The sequence below is a fragment of the Nilaparvata lugens genome, chromosome X (genome assembly GCF_014356525.2).
Source record: "Nilaparvata lugens isolate BPH chromosome X, ASM1435652v1, whole genome shotgun sequence".
NCBI classification, from domain to species: domain Eukaryota; kingdom Metazoa; phylum Arthropoda; class Insecta; order Hemiptera; family Delphacidae; genus Nilaparvata; species Nilaparvata lugens.
In genome coordinates, this window is record NC_052518.1 from 91,784,824 (window position 1) to 91,804,838 (window position 20,015).

At 33.6% G+C, this 20,015-nt stretch overlaps 1 protein-coding gene across 2 annotated transcripts in view; it reads left to right on the forward strand.

Moving 5' to 3' along the window:
* The first annotated feature begins 568 nt into the window (after positions 1-568).
* LOC111045250 (glucose dehydrogenase [FAD, quinone]) overlaps positions 569-20,015 on the forward strand; it is a 107,412-nt gene continuing 87,965 nt past the window's right edge. The window contains exons 1-2 of one of the 2 annotated variants that reach the window (XM_039442688.1): positions 569-855; positions 19,298-19,338. The gene's annotated coding sequence lies outside the window, so the exon portion shown is untranslated. Of the gene's footprint in view, positions 856-19,297; positions 19,339-20,015 lie in introns of those variants that run through there. The other variant, XM_022330611.2, reaches the window with a different exon arrangement.

A 20,015-nucleotide genomic window follows, 5' to 3' on the forward strand; every position in this document is an offset into this window, starting at 1 on the left:
AAAGAGATGAACTTCTCTGAACATTGATTTGATAGACTTTTTTATTTACAAAATTATTCACAATGTTATTGAATTGTTAACTTGGCTATTCACCAAATATTATTGAATACTAGCGAAATATTATTGAATGTTCAAATAATTATTGGTAACATTTTTGAATTGGTAATGCCGGTTTTATGGTATCTGGTGATCGAAGGTTTTGTAGTTCGATTCTGAGACTCTGATACATTTCTTATTCGATATTGTTAGCATTAACTAAGCTATTCAATTAATTATTGAGTAATAGCGTCCATATTGCTTACTTCACAAAATTTGTCTATTGATTTGTTTATTGCTAACAACTTTGTTTATTGATGAAATTATTGAATTGATAACGCCGGTTGCCTGGTCTCTGATGATCAGAGTTCCTGAAGCTCAATAATTATTGGAAGTGGGAATGCTGTGGTGCCTTATCACGTCTCATCCTCCAACTCGAACTCCTCCTTCCCCGCTTGCTCCTTGCTCTGCCGTGCGACTTGTTACAACTCAGATCCCCAATTGCATAACTGGCATTCAGTCGGTCTTCGGATGGGTGGAAGGAAGAACCGTGGAGAAGCACAAAGAAGCAAAGTGATTCAAAACACCGAGGAAAGAGAGAGTGCAATAAAATGGTAGTTTGGTGGGAGAAGGACGGTGCCTACCAGAGGGGATCGTGAACAAGTGAATGTGGCTGTCAGCTGATACATGTTAGTCGCGTGCGAAGCCAGTAGTTGAGCCGTGCGTTCGTTCGTCCAACTTTCAGGTGTGAATCGCTTTCTGAAAATAAGCCGTCAAGAAAATTTAGTGTAGTTCATCAGTCTTCGTCAAGAGAGGCAGGTAAGATTTAATTCAAAGTTTACTAGGATAAATCTGAATTTTTTCAACATAAAAATGAAATTTTAGCTATTTTGCTAATTTGGAAAAGCATAAAGATGCATAAAGATTTGAGCATACAGATAAAAAAATTGACTTCATGGTTCACTGGGATAAAATACAATCTGTCCTTGGGAAAAAAATAAATTCCCAATGAAACTATAGGGGTTTTTCGAAAAACTCATTTGTGAAAAGTAAACAACTGATGTTTTGCTTAAGCATGTAGAAGTTAGCAAGGAAAATACACTTGAGGACGATGAAAGTCGGGTTTTATAAGAATTATTTTAAATAAATTTCTTGTTTTTTTTGCTACTAATATATATGTTTGAAAAGAGTAAATAACTGAAATCTTTTTGAACAAGTTGAATTTCAACAACAATATGATGCGGCTTTGAGGAAAAACACGTTCTCAATAATTGAAGTAATGTTCATTTTGTTGCTAAAACTCGTGTTGAAGAAAGTAAACAGAAATTACCGTTGTCGAACAACATTTGAAGAATTAACTTGAAAAACATAATCGAGTTGAACAAATAAAACTTGTTAATGAAATTGCAACAGCATTGTGGACATTATAAATGTAATTGTATCGAAGTCAAACAATGTGAATGGGATATTATATTCGAAATGAGGGTTTTCTGCCAAAGTTTTCGGAAGAAGTGAACGAAAGGTTGCTGATATGAGACTATAAATGACATGACATTGTGATACAATAAAATATAAGATGAATTGGGTTACAAAATTCAATTTACTCAGGTGTTCAGTGTCAAGAAGAGAAACGCTTTCAACCATGTGTGTGTGTAATCGAAATTTAAACATGCAATTCTCAGTACGCGTAATCATGAGATGACAATGATATTCTTGCATTCGTTAGTCAGTGAAAGTCCAATCTTCTAGCCAGTAGATACAAACTTCCAAGTATTTCTGACTCATTTCGAGTGGTCATTTCTACTGCAAATTGTGAATGAGCAGTACAAGACGTAAGGAAGCCGACGATTATAATTATCGTGATTTTTAGACAGCAGGAAGTTCACTGAAAACAGAATGGAAGGTTTGCAATTGAAGTATTTATGACCGTTGTCGAGAAAATAGAAGTCAGGAAGCTACGTTAATTTACGTTACCTTTCCTTTTTCTTGGAAAGTTCAAGATCATGTAAAGCTTGGTAAACATTGGACACAGAACAGTAGGAAATAATATTCGTTTCAAATAAACTATGACAATAATCAGAAATTATCATACATTGATTGATATTGATAATAGATATACATTGACTTTTTCTCAACAAGTTGTTATCTATTCATTGATGGGAGAAATGATGAGAAAATCATAAAATAAATTGAATGTTAACACTGCTCTTGATTTGAGAGTACCAATAGTTCATTATTGTATAGTGGTCCTAATTGTTTACTCCCCCAGCTCAGCCGGATAGGCACTACCAACCTTTGAGTAAATGATCAGGAATAGATGTGGGTTTGAATCCCGCCAAGCACTTAATAAGTAATAGACATGCTTTGTTTAATAATAGACACATTAGATAGTTTAATGTATCGCATCCCATTACCCACGTTCAAGTGAGAGCTAGCTCATGTCGGTATCATCAAGCAAGTATGTGTTATTTTTTGAAATATATACATAAATTCAAAAATAATCTCAAACATCTCTACAAGACTTGTGTTTTCTAAATGATTGAGGTCTGAGACAGTTTTGGGCGAAAAAGCATTCACGTGGATATTCCAGTACTATAGTACTGGAACTTTGGAGTATGGAGTGTGACCATCAACATGATTCCTCTCACTCTACTCACCCTCCGGAAAGTGGATACTGATTTATCTAGGGAATTATGGATGACTTTATATTGTTTATCTAGAAGCTTGAATTCAATAACACTAATGTCGTAAATGAGAATTTGGATTCAAAGCTGTGGGAGTTTCCTCCTAGTGGATCATTCAAGTAACATTTTTTCTAGATGAAGTAACAGATTTTGTAGATAAATAAAAATATTCTCACTTCATCACAATAATAATAATATTATGTATTTTCTGTGGAACAGTATAATATTGAAGATAATTGGAAAAATAGAATGTCACTACAATTTGAAAACGTCACAAGAGTTTGACATCAAACGTGTAAGTTCTCCAATAATTATTCAATTGTCCGTAATCTACTTTCTAGTCCTCTTATATAACAAAATTAATTAAACTGAATTAGTGTTGGTCTATGACTTGGGTAGTTCCACTTCGCTGACTTGAGCATGTCATTACAACACGACTGACCTGGAGATGTGAATGGAGTCAGACCCGATTAGGAGAATATTTTTATTGTCATGGTCACCCATCCAACCTCAAATCCTTGCTTACGTTGCTTAACAATAACAATCACGCGGCTGAGCGGTCATCATTCATAAGACGAGCAACCACTAGTGTCGCTCAAATGTTAAATTTGTTGGACCTTTAACTCTCGTGATTTTTTTTCAAATCCTCTTTCCGAATTTGTAGGTCTTCAATATCATCTTCGTTTCCAGATCACAAAACTATGAATAGCGTAATAACGGCAACAGGAATTAAAATCGTAATTCATGTGCCATAAAAAGAAATACAAACCGTTCTCAATTATTGAACTATTGATCCATCCATTTCTCATCCAGGGCCGAATTCCACAATGGGCCGAGTAGGCCCGGGCCTATGGGCGCAATATGGACCCATAGGGTGCACAACAAAGAGAAAAATAATTAAAATATATAGAAATAAAAATACATAGTCATGACATTAACTTTTGACGATAATATTGAGACAATGTGTTCCAGATTTCTGATCAAATCAAAGATTGAGGTTTCAAAGTATTGATTGGTCTTACAAAACAAATGAAAAGTATTCGTCATTGTAAAAAAATATATAGTAATTCAATAGGCTGAAACAAAACAATAATTAAATACTATTTTTGTATAGCATCAATGATATATATCAACTTCCATCTACCGGATAAATACAATACTACATCCAACTACTGTATGTTCAACAGCTCTTCCACCAATCACAAACGACTAGCTTCGTTCTAGCACACGCCCTTCAATCATATTGGTCGATGACAAATCACCAACTCCATTTTAAGTCAGTAATTCCAACCAACCAGGGGTAACAAGACTGTATTATTTTTGAGAGTATTGAATGCGGTTCAAGTGAGAGATAATATTCTCTCTCTACTCTGTGTACTCAATCAAGAATTGAATTATCATGTTTGTTTGAACACAAATTTGTCACGCTACTTGCGTGCATGAGACAGTATCATAAATGTGTGAGAATTGAAAAGGATTGTCAATTTCTTCATGGATCCTTACAGTATTAACCAAAGTTTTATTGGATATATATTTAGTTATTTGACCTTAGAAAAAGCTGTGCTAATAAATACCTCAGTGTGATGCCTCAGTACTCTTCCACATTATTCCTGAATGACTCAAGGGACCCTCGGTTCCTTGGATAATAGAAGGATAATAAAACTGTTTATAGAATTAAATTTTGTCATGCTCATACTCTCTACTGAAACGTTGTAAACCTTTTCTCCAAAATATTTGGGATTCAACTCATAAGAATTAATTCTATGCTGTTGTGGTAATGTGGTGAACAATACATGTTGTGTTTCATTCTTGGATTCACGCCTATAGGAATAAACATTATACATATGAATTCATACATTCAGTAATGTGAGAACTGCGAGTATAATGTATATTGGAAACTATAGATGGCAAGAAAAAGAGCAATACTCTTTTAACGTGATTGTTATAAAGTCATTACGATTTTCTTCTGAGGATAGTGTTGGCGCAAACTGCATGTAAGTTCATCCAATTCTACGATCTCAATGGCTGTCATCAATTTTACAACACTATTTTGATGTACATAAATGATTCTGATGTACATTAGAATGATATTCTACTGTCTTTGAAAGACTCAGGAATATAGGAATCAAACAAAGAGCAACTGCGTTAGTAAACAGATAGAATCAAGGAAGGACCACTATTATGGTTTGATTTTATTCTATCAATATGATTAGCAAAATGTCCGAGACAGGATTCATGGAGGGTTGAAATGGTTCCGTCAATTTTTATGGACTATTCAACAAAAATAATCACTACTGTTCTTCGTTCTCATCTGGCGATTGTTTATCTATTTTTTATATATTATTTATCTATACGTGTTTCGGATGGACACGGCTGTCAGGCCCTAAAATTGATCAGTTGCGACCTGAAAACTGTGACACCAGACCTGTGTCAGCCAGCCAGGTCACTCGATATTATTATTGATCTATTGATCGCTGTAACTTTAAAAACGGTTTAAGAGCAATCGTAGGGAAAAAAATCGTTGAAGACCTAAGCAATCGTAGGGAAAAAATCTTTCTGAACAAAATCGAGGTAAGCATCATTTAATGAAGAGGCAATCGATATGAAATGTAGTAGGCGGTGAATTGAGCAAGGAAGCTAATCAGTCGTGAATTATCAAATAAATAAAAAATAGAGATAAAAAATAACAGAGAACCGGTCCTGATGTAACAGCTACCTCTGCTCATCGCCACGTGATGTAATCTGATATCACAACACTGAGTTTAAAATAATGATACCCTGAAGAAGTTTGTCTTTGCAATAACTCTCGACGTTTAGCCGACATTTTTTCAAATCGTGTTAGCGAGTAGTTATTATCGAGTAACTACGGTTAATCTTGACAGCCTTGACGGCTCGCCACGTTAAAGTAGGTTAATAACCACAGATCGACAAAAGGTGCAGTTTGATTTTTGATTCAATTAACCCGAGATTTAAACATTCCTTGGAACTCCTACACGGAAAAATCTATAAAAATAAAGAGTTAGCATAAAATACTGTATAATAAACGTAAAATCGGAACAGGCTTAACTTTTGAGGTATATAGGCTTAGAGTGTTTCTCTTACCCCCACTTCTTACCTCTCACCAGTAGCTCGGGCAGCCCAACTCATAAGGCATGCCCTAATTATTGTTCACGAAAAATTGAAAAAAACAATCAGGAAAAATCGAAAAAACCTCACTATACTTACTGGTCTTCATATATCACACTGGTGAGCTTCCATTGAACTAGGCCGGATATTGCACGATTCAACAATTTCAGCTTATCATTGTTAATATCATATGAGGAAAGATTGGATTTCAGGATTATTTGGGTGCAAGTCTACGTACAGACTTGAGCAGCACGAGTACGCGCATTTCACTTTTCATCAGCTGATGATACGCTTATTATATCTACCTTATTCGTATACTTTACTGTTTCTGTACAAATACAGATAATATAATCAGGATGAGAAGTGTAATGCGCATGTTCGTGGCGCTCAAATCTGAGCGCAACTTAAGATATGGGTTTATACATTAATATAAAATTGAGAAAAATCATTATTGGGCGCATTTGGGACTTTCAAGTCCTCTCTACCACTCACCATCGAGGTACTACTTACATGTTTAGAGGTTTATTATTTATAATTAAATTTGGGGTGGAAGCGTCAATTCGAACAATTATGAAAACCTTCGACTCATCAACAAATTAATGTCTCTCAAATCCATCCTCGTTTAATATAGACACTTTTAAAACTATCACTAATTAGTTTGAATCAATCATTCAATTGATTTAATTAATTGGTTGATTGAATCATTGGCAGATTTTAAAACTCTTTATCCGAACGCTGAACTGGACACTCTAGACAGTGTGTTTCAAATCCATGCTATCCTGGAATAAACTTCTTTAATGGCTCATGAGCTCTTGGTTATGACCATTGACTTTCAAAATTCTATGCAATCTAGAATATCTTTTTCTGAACTCTGAACATTGACTAAAATGTTTTAATTGACTACAACCAAAGACAAACCGACTGTTCTCTTTTATTATTCTATTCTATATTATACTACATACAGTTATAATCTTTTTTATGCTACCACGCTAGTTACAAGGATTCAAAGTTATGTGACAAACACTGATAACAGAATGTGAATGTACAACATATGAATGAGAGCCATGTAAAGAAAGTAGCATGTGCTGAGAATAGTTTTTGTTGCGACCTTCAGCTTCAAGAAGACTACAAATATTTCTTCATGAGAGTGAAATTACAAGAGCGTTAAACAACTGAAGGTTGAAGAAAACAATAATGAGCTTTGTGAAACAAAAAGTGTTGAGACTTGAGAGAAGCGGAAGAAGATAATGTTATTGGTAGAGCAGGAGAGCAGGAAGCTGTATATGTGTTATCTAGTTATTTCGTTGCTTGGAGCAGAAGCATAATTAGAGAGGCTCTATAGAGCAATTCACATCCGTGTATGAAATTTAATCGATGAGCTGATCAAAGGAACATACAGTAATTACCATCGTGTTACTCCATAGCTAGTCACATTGTTCCTGGAGTAGAACACATGTTCATCTTCATTTTTTCAGGCTCTACTGAGGAAATTATTGGATTAAGGATTGTTCTTGCTACGGTTCGTTCAATATCAGCCAACTAGGAATGCTATGTGAGGTATTTTGAAAAAGGTGTTGTGTGTCTGTTTAGTCTGCAAGCTACAAGCTACAGTTCACTAATAGATAGTACCTTATTGTATGGTGATAACTCAATGAAGCCTGATCTTTGAGAATGGGTTATTGATGGGTACAAGTGAGTAACACATCATATTTAAAGATCAGTTATAACATTGCAAATAGCAAATCATACATATAAATTCATTCACAGTCATATCAAAATTTGGAAAGGAAAAGTATTTGGCTAGACCTGTTGGTCCTTTTGATATTTGATCTGTGTATTATGAAATGTGAATAATAAATAAATGTAAAACATAACATGCATTCTACAAGCAGTATCTATTTACTTTTTCTGAAATGATCGTTAAAAAATATTCAACCTATTTCAATTCTTCATTAATTTAGATATCAATTCAAATATTGCATGGACGTCCCTTGCTTGGATGGATTCTGATTGGCTGAGGGTCTAAATATAATTTTCAAAAGTGTATGTTTAAGTTATGTTAGTGTCATTAGTTCACCCCTACATAAACATAAATGATGGATAAAATTTTTCTCGCTAATCTGCTTACGACTCACCCAAATATTTGTTTATTTTTACAGATTTCAAATTCCATTACCAGGTTACCGTATTGTGTGTGGATAATTCTAATAGATTATGTGATGCCCTTGATCCGTGATAATTTTATAAGAGTCCGGAGAGTGGATTTATAAATAATTATTATTTTCTAGTATAGTTCTTAAGCTAGAATTGTTCACTAGTCTCGGTCTCATGATAACATGTATAATATTTCTGATTAAAAGTGTTTCTGTTTCAGAATTTTAATAAGCAGTGAGCTATTATGATTGCTGTGACTAGAGTAGACATTAGTCTTTTCAAAATGGTTTCGGCTTTTGATATCACGTTTTCTTAAATCATCAATCTTTTCAAAATACCCTACTCAATATTTAAATTTATTTGGAGATGAATAAATATTAGATTGAAATTGAACAAATCAGAATCTTAACCCTTCAGAAGCTCTCAGTTCAATAATATCACATTGGGCGCAACAAATTTTGCATGTGCTAATAAGATATGATTGAGATTGCTCCTTGATTTTCGAGGTGCTCCACTCAATTTTCTCTCTTCTTTATCATTGATCATTGATGACTACATGCTTGATAATAATTCCGTAACTTCTGCAATTTTTATAATCTATTCATTCTTAATTTTTTCAATGGAAATTATTCGTCTTTCATACTTCACAACATAATTACTCGTTTACTAGTCTCTCCACAGTACCAGTACGTCTGTGATGAAGATGAAGATTTAAATATAATACTATAAAATTAGAAATTACAATAAAATAAAATACCAATTAAATTTCGATCGGATTGTGAATAATGATAAAGTGGAATAGCAAATTAAAAGTGTCTCCACCAGAATACGATGATCTACCTGAGATTTAAATACTAAACATGGTCATAGAACATTATGAAGTCAAGTTTTGAACCAGGTTTTTTAATATTCTACAAATAAAATAAACTAGAAAGTTGAATATCGTGCCTGATCCAATGATAAGTTGGTAAAGCGAACTGTTTTATACCGTTTTGTATACAGATATACTGAGCATTACCCATAGCGTGCCGTGTCAACTACGTATAAAGAAAAGTATCATGTACATATGACTAATCCTTCTTCTACTTCCAAGTATATATAAATATATAGCGTGTCTTTTTTCTTGCTTGTGCAGTAGCGAAGCTCGTTTTGATGTCAAACTTTCCAATTTCAATGGTTGAATGTTTAGTTTTGCCACGGCCGCAGTTTGCCGAATTTATTTTCTTGTGCTTCTTGTTTTCAAGAGCGACTGTTTATCAATTCTTCTTGCCTTCAGAATGAATCTTGAACCACATTATATGAAAAGTAGAGAGCACCGCTTGCATGTGAACAGTAAATTTAGGTCTCTCATCAGACAAAAGAGTGAAAAGCCGGTTTCATTGTACTAACAAATTCAAGACCAACTACTCAACTTTTGGGCTCTGTTACTTAGAAATATTTCATACAAACGTTTATTATTTTCGTACGAGCACCTTCAACAGGAAGTTCATCGATTGCTTTGTTCTCCAATACATTCTGTGCAACTAACACTCGTGAATGATAAAGTATTATGTATGTCAAGGATATATTGTGCAGTTTATCGATCAGGCAAGGAGAGGTATAGATTTCCATTAGTTCTTCTCTGAGGATTGATATTCTCATTAAGTTTTCGTGTTCAGGCAGTTTTAGGAATTATTAGATTCTATATCTTCATTCATATAGATTATGTCTTTGATGTTCATCCCTGACGCACATCATATCTATGAAAAAACATACAGTTTCAGGTCTTTTCCGAATCATCGCGTAGTGATTTCGATTTCATGATTGTCTGTTAGCAAAGCTGTTCCCAAGCACACATCATTTCATCGGGAGAACAGAGTATTGGTAATAGCTTTATTTAATAAGAGCTTTAATTTTCATCTGTAGAAACAGTATCTGAGTCTTTTGATACTTGTAACGAATAATGTTCAATATTAACGAAAAAAATATGTTAGACTCTACTTGTTTAGTCACACTCCACAAAATTATACTTAGATTATTCATATTTCATCATTATATTTCATATTATTCACAACAGTACACTTTTTTATAGAGAACAGTTCTGTATGAGCCTTTCAACGCACGGAAAATTCTCCATAACAATACGTCTTCTCGATACAATACTTTTTTATACATTATAGAACTGAAAATCATTCAGACATTAACACTCAGACATCAGATAAACGTAAAAAAAACTGAAAACCTGATACTAAAATTAATGTTATAGAAATATATTATATTGAAATAAAACTAATCTAACAATTTAATGGATTTATTTAACCCAATACTATTACAATAATTATTCAACCTAGGTCCAAATTGAATGTTGTTATATGATATAAATTATATATATTCTTATATTATATATTTGTTTTATCTTTTATATTATATATATTCATATGATATACATTATTATATTCTTTATTCATCGATATTTGAACATATTAATGCAATCTTGCAATCAGACTTGAGCCAGCTAGGTCACTCGATATTATAATTATTATTATCATTACATCAATACTTTTTTGAAATTGAAATTTATTTTCGAAACAAATTTGTTGATTATATTGTATAAATAAATACAAAACTGTACTGCAAATTGGATTTCCTGCACTGCCAACACAATACAGAATATTGAATGTTATTTAGATATCAACACATTACCAGAGAGTAACGTTACACAGAAATAAAAAGCTGATCCTACAAATATAACAATTCAAAGCATCCAGCATTTAACCGTTTAGGGATGTCACATTCACTTCATGCTACAATGTCTGGAGAACCATGACCCTGTAACTGGATTGGATCCAGAGGAATGTGAGTTGTTTTCAATAGTAGTTGTTCATGTAGTGGATTATTACCGGGCTGTGGAGCCACTCATCACTTGGAAAGTGTGCCGAATGTGCGAATGCTTGAACGAATGTGTGTCTGTCTCGAAGCCTAGAACCGCATCGGCTTTCTATCTGGTAAGAAATGCTGAAAACTATTAGTACATTTCCCACGGCGAAGGGCTCTTAGTCACGGTTCTGGCCGAAACATTTTCGTTGCCTCACTGGGAACACCTCACTCCTGGTGGAACCCCTGTAGAGAGATACACACAAGTAACCCATGATGTTTCAATTGAACTCACAGCCTCTGTAGAGACAGTCTCATTAGATATAGATCAAATTTCGTTCGCTCATCAGTACTTAGTACTAAAATTATAGTATATGATATACTAATAGTATAGTAATACACTATAGTACTAACAGCTAAATGAACTTACCTATAAATCTGAGTACCCTTTTAAATTATTCCGTCACGACATGTTTCGGCTACTAATGCCGTTTTGAAAATTTTTACTTGAAAAAATTCCATGTAGATTTACATTTTTATTTAACCTATATTAAAAGTATAAAAGTAGCCCTAAAGAAAAAATATTAACAGCCAACTATTTCAATCGAATCATAACTTTTTACATAATGAATAAAAACGACATCATGACACCACTAATTCATCAAAACAATTTGAGGTACCAGTTTCAATAAAAACAGAGCTTTATTACTTCAACAATTGATGCACTTGGTAGCCTACATCTAGTTCAATCTAACCAGAACCAGAGCTTTAATACTTCTGAGATGAAGATCGCCCATCACTAGCTATGGATGAAGTAGGTACAACTGTATTACAATCAAATCAGAGCTTTCGCATATTGAATGAAAACGACTTAATCTTACGAACAAAGCCACTAATTTATAGGTCTAATAACAATCAGACATACTAGACTCAGTTGTAACAAAATTATTAACCTGTATAGTTAAATGGAAGCTTGAACATTATGCAGTAGATCATTTAGTATGGATGAAGCTCTGTGATTGGTCATTATCTGTTGACCAATGATGGTTGAGCTCTCCTACTGTCATTGTCTGAGAGTAGACAAACCTGAGTATTCCAATTATGGTGATGAGAACCGTTAAGCTTTTTACATAATCAATAACTCGGTATTTATGCTCCAAATAGATTAGGGGTATTCACAATGTTGGAGCTGGCTAAGTCGAGCTATTCGCTAACTCCTGCTATTTGCTAAGTCTGTGTTAACTCAATGGTACTCAGTGGTACGTTAGAAAAAAAATTAACAGACGAGATAGCAGATAGCGCAGGCTTGAGTCCGCAAACTCTAGTTAATCCTGTTAAAACGGCGGTCATATTTGTTTTGGTCATATTTGGTAGCAAAAGTGAGGTTATAAACTTTGAGTTACACTAATTATCCGCTTGGACTGCTATTGCAGTTAGATTATAGCAGTTGGTTTTAGATAGGGCGTTCACAATCCAGAGTTATCAAATAGCACTTTAACTGGCTAAAACAACATTGTGAATACCCCTAATATCTCAACTAACTAGGAATTTATCTGTTTTGAATTTGGTTCTCATTGTATTATATTGTAGTTTTGTCTCTAATAAATTTATATTCCCCTTGCTACATATGAATCAATAAAATAAACATTAATCAATTAGTAGCCAATGCCAACTAGAAAAATTTGTTTTTCATCGATTTTCACTTGAATTACCAATAGTCTTGCAATATTTCAACAGTTGTAATTGACAGTTCTCAACTAAGTAACCAAGAGAAACTTTTTCCAACATCATGGCTCTCATTTTCAGCAGTGATAGGCTACAATTAACTTATAGTATATATTTATGTCTCTCTAGTCTGACTACACTAGTGTGTTGCTTACCATGTGCTTAAAAAGCGTGTTTGATTTAATTCAATAATGTCCTGAAGTTGATGATTCATCTGGAATAATGCAGCAACAGCTGAATTAATCAGTTCGTAAATTTCATAGACATTCACATTCAATACAAATAAACTTTGGTTGAATTAGTCCTGAATTCGTTTCATTGATCAAGAGAGAATAAAGTAGTTACCATTTGATAGATTCCTTTAATTGAATTTGATAAACGAATGAATGAAACGATGAAAAGATTGATGAATGAAAGTTGCAAATATTAACATAACAGCATGTAGGCTACTACTCTCCATGTATAGCCCAGTGCAAAACAGATGGAATAATTATTATTCAACTGATAAAAAGAGGTTTGCTCGTGACTTGTATTTATGTTTGATAGAATAGCTCAGTCAGAGTTGGAAGGAGATGAATGGAGTCGCCTCGTCGTATCCTTTGAATCGGTGTCTCCAATGAAAAGACGGCCTCAAAATGGTTAATAGAATAGAATAGAATAGAATAGAATAGAATAGAAATAGTCTTTATTCATCAGATGTAAGAAATACATTGGAACAGTGTCAGTAGATTAAATATATATATATAGATATAAATAACTAGGCTAGCCTAGTATAGACAAAAACGTTTCGTCAAAAATCAATGTTAAACTCTTCAAACGAATACAGCGACAATTTTACCAGATATTCCCTTAGATACTTTGCAAACATTGTTGGATCTTCTAATATTTGGAGACTGCTTGGCAACTTTACAAAACACTTCTTACCTCTGTATATGGTTTTTTTCGTAAAAAGATCTAATCTGTGCCTCTCTGTTATACGACCAAACCTTGTATTATAACCGTGAGTGTTATTTCTCAAGTTTGTGTCACCAAATTTTTTGAAAAAGACTATAACATCATATATGTATTGTCCATATATTGTTAAAATTTCCAGGTCTGAGAAAGCTAATTTTACAGAATCAGTTCTATTGAGGTTCAGCATAATTCTTATTGCTCGTTTTTGCTGTTTTAGAATTTTATCAAGGTTACTTTTACTTGTACTACCATATATGCAGAGACCATATGATAGATGTGCATGTACTACTGAGTGGTATATTGATTTTAATATTTGTATACTACATAAACTGGACATTTGACGCAATGCATATAGACCTGGGGATATTTTTTTCACAACATTGGCAACATGATTATCCCACGAAAGGTTACTATCTATTAACAGACCAAGAAATTTAGTTTGATCTTTACAATCCAAAAGGGTGTTATTAATAGCTACGCTTGGACACAATTCACTCCTGTTCTGCCTTGTTGAAAAGGGGACTACAATAGACTTACTTGAGTTCAGCAAGAGATTTCGGCTATTCAGGTATTCATTAATAGAGGACAGGCCTACAGCAGATGAGAGTTCTACATCCTCAATCGATTTTCCTGAAAATATGATGTTAGCATCATCTGCATAGAGACACACAGAGGCATGTGCTCGAACCACATCAGGCAGACCCTTGATGTAACATAGGAATAGTAAGGGACCCAAAATGGACCCTTGAGGGACACCATACTTTAAACTTCTTAGGTTAGAGCGATAACTGTATTTGTAACTATGATTGTTTTTCTCCTCAGTATGCTCTACTTCAACAAATTGCCGTCTGCCAATCAAATAAGATGAGAACCACTTCCTCTCCTTATCATGTACTCCCAATTCCTCTAATGCGCGCAAAAGAACATTATGAGACACACTATCAAATGCACGTGTCATATCTAAAAATATGCCAATAATTCTCTCACCTTTATCTATTGTATTAATTATGGTATCTATGAAATCCACCATTGCTGTAATTGTTGACTTTTTTGAGCGGAAACCATGCTGTTCTTTATCCAATAAATGGTTTGCTTCTAGGTATTTCATTAATTGAATATATACCACACGTTCAATGATTTTTGAGAAAACTGATAACAACGCTATTGGTCTGTAGCAACCTGGATCTTTGATGTCACCTTTTTTAAATATTGGAAAAACTTTAGCTATCTTCAGTTTATCAGGAAATTGACCTGCTATAAGGGATGAATTTATGATGTGTGTTAATGGCTTGATTATAGCTCGTAAAACTCGTTTCACTACCGTTATTGGGATATCATCTGGCCCAGAAGAGTGTTTGTTCTCAAATGACATCACTATTTTATGTAATTGACACTCAGTAATAGGTTCAAATCTAAACCTCAATGAAGATTGACAACAACGTGGATTTTGTACAGTTACAGGTCTAGAACCATTGGGAATATCTGGTTTAACAAACCTATCAACAGCCGAAACAAAAAAATCGTTAAATATATTGCTCACAGTACTAGGATTCGTTGAGTGTATACCATCGCTTATTACACTTAGATTTGAGTTGTTCTTCCTATTCTTACCCACCTCAGCATTTATAATTTTCCAAGTTACTTTATTCTTATTTTTAGAATTAGAAATTTTCCCATCAAAGTATTTTTGTTTATTCTTTACAATCATAAGTTTAAGAGCTTTTCTATTATTTTTTATTTGAATCTTTAATTCTTCTCTTTTTGTTTGTCTATGTAAATTCTCTAACTCTAATAATTCTCTTTTTTTATCAGTGACCTCTGGACTCATCCCGTTCCTACTATCAGTTTCTTTCATAGTTCTCAGGATTTTTGGAAAATTAATATTAAAATAATGTGAAAAAGTCGAGATAAAGACATTGTACTTTTCATCCACTGGTGATTGATAAACCTCCATCCAATTTAAATGAGCTAACTCTCTATAGAACACTTCTAAGTGGCAGTCATCAAATCTACGACAAAATTTCCTGATTGGCTTATCGCGGAACACACTCATACCTCGGATCTCGAGCAGCTGCGCATCGTGGTCCGAGATATGAGTGATTATACCCGATATCTTTAAACTATCATCAGCTATGTTGGTAATAAAGTTATCTATCGCTGTTTCAGATGTGGTAGTAATTCTTGTAGGGAAATTGACTTTATAAATCATATTATGCATTTTCAGTACATTCACGAACTTATTATATGTGTATTTTTCTCCAGAACATTGATATTTATGTCACCTGCAACGATAACTTTTTTATATTTTTTACATAGAATTTCAAGAAGTATTTCTAACTTTTCTAAGAATGGATCTAAATAACAATGCTGAGGTGTTCTATATAAGCAAGCCAGGACAAAATTAAAATTATCAAGTGAAAACTCAGTTAAACAACATTCAAACTCTTTTTCAGTCGTTATTGACTGAATAGCAGGTAGATTTACACGTTTACATATTGAGAAAAATTTATTGTGCACTAGAATCATGACCCCACCCCCAGTACTGTTAAGTCTAGAAAATTGTGAACTTATCAGATAGTTTGGTAGATTTAGTATTTCTGTTTCAGCACTTGACATTTTATGCTCTGAAATAGCTAGTATCTCTGGCTCCAACTCCTGTAAATTTATTTTCAACATTTCCAATCGTGATGGTAGGTGTTGAACATTTTGATGTAATATAGAAATCTTGTCAAAAACTGATCTATTTTTATGAATAGAAGTCTGATTAGGAGAAGTAACTCTCTTTTGAGCCTTGTCATTTACTGTCCGTTTAAAGTGCGTCTATGTGAGTGTAGTGTACCATCAGCAACGTTATCAGCCAGTTTATCAGTGGAAATAGTATAATAATCTACAGTGCTAGAAGAGTCAAGATCCAGTGACAAATTATGATACGCTTTTGCTATAGAATCCGATATGTAGCGCTTTCCCATGAAACTGAAATGCAATCCATGGCGGGTATGGAAACGACGGCCAATGTCTTCAACATTCAAGACCTTAACATTTGAAAAACCACCGCAAAGCTTACGAATGGATTGATTGGTATTCTTAATAGTACAATTAATAGAAGAATTTTTAGGAAGATCATAACGATATGGAATGTTCATTAACAATACATTAGTGTGCATTAAACCCTGCAGCTGATCCCTCAATGAAGTTAGAAAGTCGCCAGATCGATCCTTATGCATGTCGTTGGTTCCACCGATGATGACAATGAGGTCCTTATTGGATAGGGATGAACCCTCCTGGGTACAGCTGGATGCTACTTGATCGAATGTGGCCCCCGGTTTGATGACACCTTCTACGGCACCGTCGGACGCATCAGCCACCAGCTTCACCAAACGTCTGCCATGACTGTCAGCAACAATTTTTATTTTTCCAGTCTCCTTATTTTTCTTGACAATTCCCTTTGAATTCAATCTAGTATGTTCAATATTTGATGGATTTGGAGCTTTACTAATTGATAAAACAGTTGTTGAGTTTTCGACAATGTTGTCTGATCGCTTCTCGTATGGAGATTTATTAAGCCTATTATTTATTGAAGACATCTTCGCTCCCTCCTCCAGCTCAATCCGATCCTCCCACCGACGTTGTCTCACCTCCATAAGTTCCATCTGCTTAATTCTTAATTTTTCATGGAGTCTAGAGCAGTCTGAACATGTCATTTTTGATTTAGTCTGTGTTGACATATGGGCAAAAGACCTAACTTCCACTCCAGCACTGAATTCAAGTTTTTCTCTATTTTCCAATAAATCATTGACTTGTTTTTTTAATCGTTGTATCTCCTGATCAGTTTGTTCTTCCATGTTTAATGACTCTTCAAAACAATCGATTCTTCTTTGCTTTTCAATATCTAAATTCTTTTTAATTGAGAATTCTCGGTTGAAATATCACTTAAGATTCCTTGAAGGTCGTCATTTACTTTTAGGCAGGCATCTAGTCGATTCAGAGTACTGATAAGATGAGGGACAATTTCCACAATTGCATCATTAGAATAGTTGGAAGATATGACACCCAGTGCTCCATGTATTTGAACAGCCAACTGCACAACCTCCTCATTCATCAGTCCATCACTCAGATGCATGCAGTCCACATCTGACAATTTCAACAGTTCATTTCGATTTCTTCTGGTTAACATTTTGTAAGATTAAATATTCAACAGTCGTAGTAAAGAATATATCAATAAATAATGAAGAACGAGACTGCGTCGTTTATTCGATGTTTGGAAAGGTCAGATAGGAATATTATAGGAATCGCCAAGAGAGCAAACAAGGCTGGAAAACACTATAGGAAGCTCCTGAGTACATAGGTTTTTCTATCGGACAAAATGAGAGGAAGGATAATGAATGAAACGAAATTTCAAAACGATGGCGGCAAAACATAAGCAACTGATCAGCTGTGTTTTGGTCCTGATAACAGCACTCTGATAAGTTAAATTCATAACTCGCTTTAATATCTTCAAATGTTAAGCCAGTGTTTTAACAAAGTTTCTTCAAGTCAATAAACTGAGGACCTACTTTGTCAATGATTGAAATGTCAATAGGATTCGATTCGAGCCATAGACATTCAACATCAATGGACTTATTTTACTATTCGATTTATAAGTAAATCGTGTTGAGCTTTAATGCAATTATGAACATTAAACCTTTCTTGATTAGGGTGATATTTTTGTGTTTTAAGCACATATTATATTGATTGTATGGCAAGTCGGTTATCCATGAATATTCATTGACAGATATTTGACTTGGGAAGCTCATGTTATTTATATATCAAGCAAACTTTCAAGAGTGATTTATCTGATCAGACAACTGAAAAATCATGTTCCAGATACTTATTTGAGATCGATATATTTTGCCTTTTTTCAGAGTATTGCAACATATGGCATACTACTTTGGGGAAATAGTAGTCATGCAGAAAATATTTTATTATTGCAAAAGAAGGTGATCAGGGTTTTAACTGATTCTCATAGACTAGCACACCGTAAGCCTCTTTTCGTCCAGCTTAGACGAATAATGACAATTGTGAATTTTTACATATATATTGTTCGTTGCATGTTAGAAAAACTCATCCAATTTAAAATTAAGGCATCAAACTCATAGCTATAACACAAGAAATTGTCGTAGGGTTGATATTCCCTATCATAGGTTATCCAAAACAGCCAAAAGTTATGATACAATTGGTATAAAAATTTGCAATAAATTACCTACAGATTTAATATTAGAGACAGAGAAGAAATTTAAGACGAGATTATTGAATTGGCTTGTGATAAATCCTTTTTATAGTGTTGAAGAGTTCTTTGAGAGTGAAATAATTGTTGCTTAGAGTTAAGAGGTTTCTATTTGTATTTATATGTTGTTCTAAAGGCTCAAGTTGTGCTGTAAGGAATATGTTTTGTGCATTCAAATGAATATTATTAATGTATTTGAAAAATCCAATTGACTTACAGTTTACTTAGGTACTGTATTATTTTTAAGACTCAGTAATGTAATTTTGTATGTACAGTTGCTGTAAAATTTGATTTTATCTTTTGTCTTACTGTATTCAATATTTGACTTTGCCTATTGTTCTAAGAATTTAACGGCAATAAAATCATATATATATTTATTCATTTATTTATTTATTTATTCGAGATTTTTAATATATCACTTGATCAGAAATTATAATCACATTCTTTCAATTCTAATAAGATTCATGCTACATGCCTAATAATGTTTTCTCTTTTATTACATTTTGCCTCGGTTCCTGGAGAAAAGTGCAATATTTATAGCTGGTGAGTGAGAAAGAATGTTAATTCTAAAAATTTTACTTGATCTTTGAGAGGTTTTTCAGCCTCAAAAGGCTTGATTTGAATTTTCATTCTAGATTTTATCGTTCTCAAACTAATCTGAATAATTCAACTTAGATGTAAGTAGCAATTGTTCATTCAGATTGTCTTACAATGTCACTTGTAGGTCCTTTCTTTGCAGCTAAAGAAAGTAGTTGTTAGCTACAACGTAAAGCTCTCATTGTTCACAAGTTACTGTGTCAGACTTACCATGTTATGTAAATTACTCAAAAGTGCATTACACTTTGACGCCCTGAAGAAGGGAAGAATAATCATGTAACCAAGCATATTCTAGTATTAAGTATCTGAAGTTTTTAAGGCTCTGAGAATAAAGAAAAACATTTCCATGTAAATGAATGACAAATTGAACTTAACTAATTCGATGTGAGAGATAAGAATATAATTACATCACCGTATGAGAAGTGTATCGCCTTCATTATTTGATTTTAATGTGTAATAGTTTATTTGAGGAAATTACTTGCTAGTTCTTGAATTAGTCCTTAAAACTCTCTGCTACAAGCACCCATGAATGTTATTAAAATTATTCCATATTTATATTGAGAATTTCCTTCCTTAATTCTTTCTTCTGCACCAAGTACATATTTATTCGAAAAATATATATT